General features: G+C 40.5%; 1 pseudogene across 1 annotated transcript; it reads right to left on the bottom strand.

Annotated features, from left to right (window-relative positions):
* Nucleotides 1-486: 486 nt before the first annotated feature.
* Nucleotides 487-6,878, bottom strand: LOC308503399 (olfactory receptor 56A1-like; annotated as a pseudogene). Its single transcript has 3 exons — nt 6,782-6,878; nt 1,502-1,509; nt 487-1,381 (listed from the first exon to the last, which is right to left on the bottom strand). The product of its transcript is annotated as an olfactory receptor 56A1-like (transcript).
* Between the last annotated feature and the right edge of the window lie 2,356 nt (nt 6,879-9,234).

Raw genomic sequence — 9,234 nt, 5'->3', positions numbered from 1 at the left:
TCAACAGGTTCAGAAAATGACACAGAGGTCATGCCTGAAGAGCAGAGCTAGAGCTTCAATTGTACCTGAGGAAGGGGTGTCATGTCTCAGAAACTCTGCAGTCAGATAGACCTACACTTGAATTGATGCCCACCACTCACCAGATGGAACCTTTGTCAATGTTTCTCCATAAACTTTTGTTTTCTTATGTATAAAGTAGAATAATAATTCTTGCTCTGCAGAAGTATTATAAAGGTGAAATGATTTAAATTTATAAATGTCTAGACACAAAGTTAAGTACCTAAGAATGTTAGTTACCTGAACTATGTAAATGAACTTTGGGCAGATATTAAGAGACCTACAGTAATTCCTGATATGGAAGGAATAGAGATTAGGTAGGAAATATTCCTTATCCAAGCATTATTATACTTTGGGGAACCCTAAATGCTGGAATAGCAACAGAGGAAATAGTAATAAGTGTTCCTATAGAGAATCCCTTCTGTCTATTTAAAGCTTCCTCTGTAGCAACTTCTGAAACTCCTGCTTTAACTCTTTGGTCCGAATCCCATATACAATAGGGTTCAAAGCAAGATGAGGTGATGAAGACATTGAGCAAGATCAGGATGTCCATGGGGACCCTCTTCCTGGACACATTTGTCAACACCACAACCAATAGAATGGCGCTGAAGAAGAAGATAAAGATGAAATGGGAGCCACACGTACTCAGGGCTTTGACTGCAGCCCCCTCAGCCTTGATCTTAAGCACAGCTCTAAGAATGAAGGTGTAGCAGAGGAAGATGAGGATGAAATCCAAGCCTAGTAAGGTCCAAACAGCCACAAACTGGTAGATTCCATTAGGGTGAAATTGTCACAGGAGAGCCTGGACACCGAAAGGTTGGCACAGATGTAGTTCTCAATTACTTTTTCCACAACAATGAAACCAGTCAGAGAGAATGGGGAGTGGTGAGAGAAGCAAAACATTCCAAGCCATGAGGAAAACACTAGCCTTGGCCACAAATTTGTCAGTGATGATGGATGAGTATCGTAGTGGGTGGCAGATGGCCACGTAGCGGTCATAGGCCATGACCATGAATGTGCAGGACTGCATGGGGAGTAAACTGTTCATGATGAACATCTGGAGGAAGCAGGCAGAGAAGCTGATGGACCTGAGGTCAAACCAGAAGATGGCCAGGACCTTGGGGATGACGGTGAGGCAGAGCACCATGTCCAGCAGAGAGAGGAGGCTGAGCAGGTAGTACACGGGCTGGGGCAGAGAGGCCTACAGCCGGATGGTGATCAGAAGAATACCATTGGCCACCATGGCCAGGAGGAAGAGGAGACTGAGGGGCAGGGACAGCCAGTGCTGCCAACTCTGGTAGTTAGGGAAGCAGATGAGTACATGCTGGGAGATGTCATGAGATAAATCTTAATATGAGGACTCTTCACCTGAGTTTATGTATGGTAAGGCACACGAATTAGGTCAATAAAAAATGAAGTTATTGAAATATTTGCTAACACTTACCCAGAAAACTGATGAAATATAGAACAGCAAACCCAAATAAAAGCCAAGTTCAGTGAAGATAAATATGAATAGGGGGAGAGCTTGGCAAAATATTTCTAAAGTTAATTTGGAAAAATAAAAATAATAGACTAGCCACAGGTTTAGAAGGAAAATAATGAGAAGAATTACCTCATTAAAACAACTGCAAAAGTATTACCTTGTCTTGTGCACCTGAAACTAATAAATAAAAAAAAAAGACAAATAGTAACAAGTGTTGGAGAGGCTGTGGAGAAAAAGGAACCCTCATCCACTGTTGGTGGGAATGCAGACTGGTGCAGCCGCTATGGAAGGCAGTGTGGAGGTTCCTCAAAAAATTACGAATAGAATTACCATATGACCCAGCAATTCTTCTCCTGGGTATCTATCCAAAAAATCTGAAAACATTTATATGTAAAGACACATGTGCTCCAATGCAGCTTTATTTATGGTAACCAAGACATGGAAACAACCAAAATGTCCTTCGATAGATGAATGGATAAAGAAGTTGTGGTATATATACACAATGGAATACTATTTGACAATAAGAAAAGATGAAATAGGACTATTTGTGACAACATGGATGGATCTTGAGATTATAATGCTAAGAAAAATAAGTCAGACAGAAAAAGCGGAGAACCATATGATTTCACTGATATGTGGTATCCGAACCAAAAACCACAAAAGAACAAGACAAACAAATGAGAAACAAAAACTCATAGACACAGACAATAGTTTAGTGGTTACCAGAGGGTAAGGGGGGAGGCGGGTGGTAGATGAGGGTAAAGGGGATCCAATATGTGGTGATGGAAGGAGAACTCACTCTGGGTGGTGAACACACAATGGGATTTATAGATGATGTAATACAGAATTGTACACCTGAAATCTATGTAACTGTACTAGCAATTGTCACCCCAATAAACTTTTTTTAAAAAGGAGGAAAAAAAAAAAACAACTGCAAATCTACAAAATTTTTCTATGTGATACTAAGCAAATTGACTAATTGTAGATCCCATAGGTGGCCAGAAATGTGCATTAGTTTACAGAATAATTCAGAATTCATAAAGATGTCATAAAATCATATTTAACTGCAGGTCTTTTCAGTAAGTATTGCTAACATAATTTGTTAGATAGTGGTAAAAACTTAGTTTTTCCTCACTTTTTATCACACACCAAAGTAAACTGAGATGAAAAATTTATGATGTGAATGATACTCCCAATCCAATGACAAAAGAAAAGTAAACATTGATTAAATATAAAGAAGTTCCCCAAATTCATCTATCATTCTGACTTATTGTACCTTTAGCACAAACCATTCTGGACACACTTAGTAACTCAAGCCTGCACAAGCGCAGTTCAATGTTCCTATAGACAGTTATGCTCAAAGGCAGGCTGTTTTCATTAACATTTTGGCCACCAACCTCAAATGAGCACTTAATAGGCACGTTCAATATAACAGCCCCTGGTTAGTTCACTTCTTCACTCACTGTAATCAGTTTTTCTTTTTTCCTAAATTTTTTTCAAATGCTAAATCCTTTCCTCTGTTCCACAAAGAGAGCAGAGACTATCAGATAGATGAATGGATAAAGAAGTTCCTCAATTTCCCACGATAGACTCATAAACTCATAGGTACTTATACCCTTATCTTCCTCTTTGTATTTGACTCAAGGATCTACTCCTCCTCTTACTTCCAATCCCTTCACCTCTGATTTGGAGTCTATTCACTCCGATCTCCTCAGGAACTTTAACCTATTAATTATCCAATCAATTTTCTGTGTTTTCAAGCTCTCCCTTCCTAGATCCTTCCTATGGACATGAAAAATGCTCAAGGCTTTCAGATCTTAATACATTTCTACATCTATCCCACATCCATGTTTGGTGTAAAGACCATGATTTCAGTTTTGAACAAAGACACCAAATCTCTATCTCTCCTTCCTTTTTTTTTTTTTTCTACACTGAAACTTCAAGAACCAGAATAGGAAAGAGATATCTAAAAGGAGACAAGCAACTGTTAGCTTCAATACTCCAGGTGAAAATTGATCAGTGTGTAAACAGATGGCTATGGAATGGCTCTGAGGGTATAGAAAGGGTCACCTTTTAGAGATATAAATATATTGCCATAGATAGAGATTAGACTAAGTAGTTGTATAGAGGAAGAAAGGGTAGAACTTCTAAACTTCTATTGTCTCTTCTGGATTAAACAACTAAATGAATTTCACAAGACAGACAACAGGCTTTGAAAAGACTTGGTATATACTGTAAAGGCAGAGATGATGGATCCAATTTTGACATGTTGAGTTTATAGCATCTGTAAGATATCAAAATAAACATAATTATGAACTGTTGGAGAAAAGAGTTGGAATTCACTTGAAAGTATGGAGTTAATAGGTAGGGAATTGGAAACTATCATCACATAAGGTATAGTTCAAACCATAGCTATTCTTATTTCTCACCGTTTACTCATTCTCCTGGTTGACTGTTTTTAGTCTTATCCTGCCATCCCTGAAAGATCCTTCCTTAGCTCTTTGGTTTTTTCCCTGTCCCTTAAGTGGCGCCTATCCTTGATCATACTTCACAAATGCAAGTCTCTGATCCATCCACATCCCTGTTTTCATTCTTTCCTTGCATTGCAGAAAACTATTCTAATTAAGCTCATCCTTCTGTTACCTGGATTTCACTAAGGAGGGTGTACGTAATATAGCATAACAAAGGAGGGGGTAAAAAGAAATAGGTGAAGAAAAAAGGAGTCAGATGCCTGGATATAATGTCAGGTGGAAGTACAGACATGAATGAGTTGAAGTTTTTATATATTCAGTTAATAAGAACTACTAAGAAACTTACGATCTACTAAAAGATGTAACCATGATTAGAGAGAAAGTGGTGACTCTTCTATTCTGCTTTTTCAGATTCAAGCACCCTTAGAGTATTGTGTTCAGTTCAGTGCGCTTTAATTTAAGGAACATTTTTGAAACTGTACCTTATAGAAGAAGATAATCAGAATAAAGAGGGCCTTAAAACTCATAATGAAAAACAATTTAGGAAAGTGAAGAGATTTTACCTAAGCGCTGCCTTCCACATGGATGGTTGACTTTCAAGAGGAAGAGATAAAAACTATAACCACTAAGAGAAAAATCACAGAGAAATCTGTTTCTGTTGACTATGAGTCTTGTATAATAATCAAAGGAGACTTTCTCTCTTGTTAACACTACTCTGCTAGAACGCCTTGGGGAAAGGCAATAACCAAATTTCCTCAGCAGCTCTCTCCAAGCCTTGTGGTCCTTGGTGCCCAGTGTTTTATTAAACACCAAACACTGTCCCTGTCCCGGAACCATCCTTCATTCCTCTGGAATCCCTAGACAGCTTTTCCGGGCAGGCCATATGGATTTCAGGCATGTACTTGCTGAAGTTCCCAGCCGTAGAAAACATGGGACCTCTTGTATTCAAATATATGGGAATGCTGAGACTATAGAAGTGCATTTTCTTTCAGGAGGAACCTAGAATTTCTGAATGTTCATGCGTCTGATACCAACACTCACAGCCTTTTCCTTTTTTTATCATGGGAGCCAAAATAAGAATGAGAAGGTCTCCTGCTCTGAGTGCCTTACCAACCCAGCTGCTACATTGCTTTCATCCCTTAACCCTGGAACTCACCAAGGATGTGACAGATTGGATCCTTCCCAAGGAGTCAACTGCTGCATCCAGAAACCAGAACTTGAACTATTTCCTTGGCTCCGATGAAAAAATCTAGAGTGTTTTCTGATCTACAGTCAATTCTTCACACTGCCCCACCCCTTCTCCAAGCCAGCTAGGAGCACTTGTAGTTTGGGATACTGGGTCCCATTAGCTGAGGAGCTGGATCTCATGAGAACCATCTTCTTACCCTTCTTACAGCTATTGGGTGCTAGTAGTTGAGAAGTGGGGAACAAGATTTGAAACTGACTTAAAATTCAAATCTGCATTTATCTGCTTGACCCCACAGACCATCCTATTAAACATTATACCACTTTCAACATCCTGAAATGGTATATTGAACCTTCCAGAATTTCTTAACAAAGCTGTACTGTTGCTTTTTATATTATCCTGAATTCAACTCAGCTGTTTGATATGTGCACAAGTTTGGGCAGCTGATTAACCCTATCTAAACCTCAATAATGCAATGAATACATATTATTATCAATCATATGTATAGCACAAGGATAGTCACAGGAATAAAAAGATGAATAAAGGAATTAAGGCTCCTTCCCTTGTTGAGATTCCTATATAGTAATTACATGCCATTATTGTATCGGTACTGATCAGTACTGTATCCCCAACTGATCATTATTGTTCATCAAATAAAGCTAACTTTCGTAATATGGACTATTCAAGACTACACATGAACCGGACTCTTAGCTTCATGAGCATTAGATCTATACTGATTTTGTTTCTCATTAATGTGATACCTCATAGTGTTTAGAATGTAGTGGGATCAACACGTTTTTACCTAATTAATTAATTCAAGTTCATACATAATCTTCTTCCTACTTTTCTAGTGTATTTAGAACTACTTTTCTGAGTGATTATTCCAGTCATAGATATTTGTTGAATATCTCGTGTGGGATTGTGATGATGAAGTTAAAATAAAACCAGTCAGATTCATTGTGGGTTTTTTTTTTTCTCTTTTACCAAACAGAAGAAGAAAAATGGAAGGTGAAGAGAAGGGAAGGGAAGGGAAGGGAAGGGAAGGGAAGGGAAGGGAAGGGAAGGGAAGGGAAAGGAAGGAAAGATTTCCATACTTTTTTTTGTTTTTGTTTTTGTTTTTTGTGGGGCTTTTTTGGTCATTTCCATCACTTTGTTAAAATTCTTGTTTTGTTCATGATTTGTTAACTTCATTTTATTTGGTTGTCTGTGTGGTCTTATAATTCACTGAACTTCTTTAAAAGGATTATTCTGAATTCTTTGTCAGACAATTCATAGATAATCTTTTTTTAGGTATTAGTTATTGATGTTTTATTAGATTTTTTGGTGGTATTGTGTTTACATGATTCTTCGGGATCCTCATATCCTTGCACTGATATTTGCCCACTGGGGTAAGCAGTCTCCTCTTCCATACTTTACAGGTTTGCATTGGCGGGGAAAAATCCTCCACCAGTCAGCTCTGCTTCAGGTACTGGGTGGGTCAGCTGGCAGCATCCAAGGCCAGGTGGGGCTTGCTGTCGTGGTCTTTAGTTGGGCAAGGCCACTACCTATGCTCTGAGGTTCTAGGAAGACAGAAGTCATGCTGACTGGGTTTCGCAGTTGGGTCATCCTGCGATTTGGGCTCTGCATTCAAACAGGGCTGCTGAGTGGGCTCCCTGGTCAGGTGGAGCTGACTGTGAGCCATCTCGTTAGGCTCTGCAATCATCTCCAGTTGGGCAAGATTGCTAGCTGTGTTTCCTGCCTGGGCAATGCCACAGGTTGGACTCTGCAATTGGAGCGGGCTGCAGGCTGGACTCCGTAATTACTCCTGGTCAAATGGGGCCTCTGGCATGCTCTTCAATTGGATGGTGTTGCTGTGTTCAGGTAAGACCACAGGCAAGACTTCACAGTCAGACAGGGCCTCAAGCTGTGCTCTGCAATCAGACAGGGCCACAGTCTGTGCCCTGAATTTGGGTGAGACCACAGGTTGGGCTTCACAATCACGTAGGACACTGGCTGTGCTCCGCTATTGGGCAAGTATAATGGCCAAGCTCTCTGATCAGGTCAGCCTTCCAGCTTATCACCTAGCTGAATGAAGCTTGAGACTTCTCTATGGTCCAGCATTGCTGCTGCCCAGGCTTTCTGGTTGTATGGGGCCACAGGCTCCTCAACTGGGCAGGTCACTGGCTGGACTTCCTGCCTGGGCAAGGCCACTGGCTGGGGAGAATTGTAGGCTGGGCTCCCAGGCTTTCAAGGTCACTGTTGGCAACCTGGTTTTGAGGGATCTGAGGAAACGCTCAGTAGTTGGGCAGGGCTGCTGGCTTGGCAACCTGCCTGAGCAGTACAGGGTTTCCTGGTCAAGCAAAACTGGAGAGTATGCTCAGCAATTGGCAGGGGGTGACGGTGTCTGCGAATTTGCTTCCCTACCTGGGTGGGGCATAGAATGGACTCTAATGTTGGTAAGGCTCATTGATTGGGGGCCCAAATCAGGTAGAACTGCCAACTGAGCTACCTGGCCAGACAGGGCCACGAGCTCAGGTCTGCAAATGGGCAGAACTGCTGCCTGAGATTTCTGCTTAGGCTTCACTGCAGCAGAAATGCAGCCCTCCAAGATCTGAGTGCAGGTTGTTATGAGACCCACCCACCCCTCTTCTTCACCTCTATCTGACCCCTGATGATCAAGCCTTGCAGATTACCTCGTGATCCCTGTGAAATGAGACCTGAGTTAGCCTCCGAGAAAGCATTCAGAATGTTGGCATTGCTGGACGACTACACTGGGTCTCCTTTCCCACTGGAAAAACAGGAGGTCCAGGTGGGCCCTCTCAGCACGGTGCTGTGCCAGCCTGAAAGAGGGATGAGGCAGTCAAAGTGAAACTGCTCCTCTTACCTTTCTAACGCAGTCTTTCTCGGTCTGTGTAGTCCAGAGGGATGTGACAGTCTCACCCCCGGGTTCTGGGATATTCACAACGGTGTCTTGTCTATGGATAGTTGTTAATTGGTCTTCTTGTGAGGAGGACTGAAGTCAGACAATCTGTATTGCCATCTGAACGACATCACCTCCCTCTCTTTTCTTCCTTGATAAGTTGTATTAGGGCTTTATAGATTTTATTGATATTTCCAAATAATCAAGTTTCAAATTTGTCGATTTTCTTCATTGTTTCTGTTTTCTATTTTATTGATTCCACTTTTATCTTTAGTAACGCCTTACTCTTGTTTACCTTGGGCTTAATTTATTCTTCTTTTTCTAAATTCTTAAGTTATCAACTTAGATAATTTATTTTAAATCTTTATTCTTTTCTAAAACAGGCATGTAAAAGTATAATTTTCTCTCTAATTTCTCTGTAGCTGTATCCCACAACTTTTACTAAATGTCATTATCAATTAGTTTGAAATATTTTCTAACATTTTCTGTGACTTCTTATTTGACCCATGGATTGTTTACATATGTGTTGTTTAATTTCCAAGTGTTTGGGGCTTATCACGACATCTTATTGTTATTTCCAATTTAATTATATGTTGATAAGAGACTATATTCTGCAACATGTTGTTTTTTGAAATTTATTGAAACATAATTTATGACCCAGCACACAAAAAGCATTCTGCCCCTCCCTACATTTTCCAACCCTCATGTAACATTATCAATCTCATCCAAAGGATGTGAAAGGAGTGTAAATGCTGCTTATTAAAGAAGCATCTGATTTCTTCCACTTTCGCTTCATAGAGGAAGGCTTTTCTTCCCTCTTACCACAAGGGGGAAATAATAGCGGAGAAACTTCTGCTCTTTTCCCCCTCTCCTCCTCCCTTCCTCGCTTCATCATATGGGAAGAAGGATCACTAGTACAATTCACAGAGGTTGTTGGAAACAGTGGTTGGGGTTATTCCATATCAAGAGTAGGAAAAATATTCCAACCTATCTGTTTCACTGCCTGCCTGGAAGATGTGTAGGGCCACCAGAGGACTTTCTTTGGCTTCATTTTCAAATATCATAAACTCACCTGTCCATAATCTCTTTCCCTGAGAGAAACCTGGAAACTGCCCTTTTCTCTTGCATTTTACATTCT

This window comes from Rhinolophus hipposideros, assembly GCF_964194185.1.
Source record: "Rhinolophus hipposideros genome assembly, chromosome: 10".
In the NCBI taxonomy this organism is placed as follows: Eukaryota; Metazoa; Chordata; class Mammalia; order Chiroptera; family Rhinolophidae; genus Rhinolophus; species Rhinolophus hipposideros.
The sequence above is the reverse complement of the archived record's forward strand: the minus strand, read 5'-3'. Positions and strand labels throughout refer to the sequence as shown.